This window comes from Solanum pennellii, chromosome 5 (assembly GCF_001406875.1).
Source record: "Solanum pennellii chromosome 5, SPENNV200".
Lineage (NCBI taxonomy): Eukaryota > Viridiplantae > Streptophyta > Magnoliopsida > Solanales > Solanaceae > Solanum > Solanum pennellii.
This window is the reverse complement of record NC_028641.1, coordinates 8,064,341-8,064,961: the sequence shown is the minus strand read 5'-3', so window position 1 is coordinate 8,064,961 and position 621 is coordinate 8,064,341.

Below are 621 nucleotides of genomic sequence, written 5' to 3'. Positions count from 1 at the left end.
ATTTGTAAAACTAATAGGGGATAATATTAATATGAGAACTTAAAGGTGAGATTTCTCTCATTTTTCTTATATTAAAAGAAAATTATATAGATTAAGCGGATCAATTCTCAACCGCTTTTAAGCCCATTTGAGCTCAACCCATTTGAGCCCAAAGTAACTTGCGCAGATCAGAACGCAGCTCCTATTTCAACACATTCAAATATCTTCAATTTTAACCCAACCTGGCCATTTGACACCCCTAATATCTTTAAAACATATCCAATGTACGATAGTAAGCGAAAAAACTTATTTAACTTATGAATTTTTTTGAAACCATGTCCAAAAATAACTTTTCATTTAAAAGGTGTCACAAAATCAACTATGACAGATCATATATGTAAAAATTATGTGGGTACAAAAGAGATCATTCCACATGCATTTATGGCAACACTTAGATGAGCTTTAACTGGATTTAGATTTTAACAAAAAATAAAACATGATATAATCATATTTCACTAAATTGTCTTAGATATAATTGTACTTTTAAAAAATTATTTATAATAGTACTAAATTGTGTGTATATATATATACACACACACACACAGATATATATATATATATATATATATATATATATATATA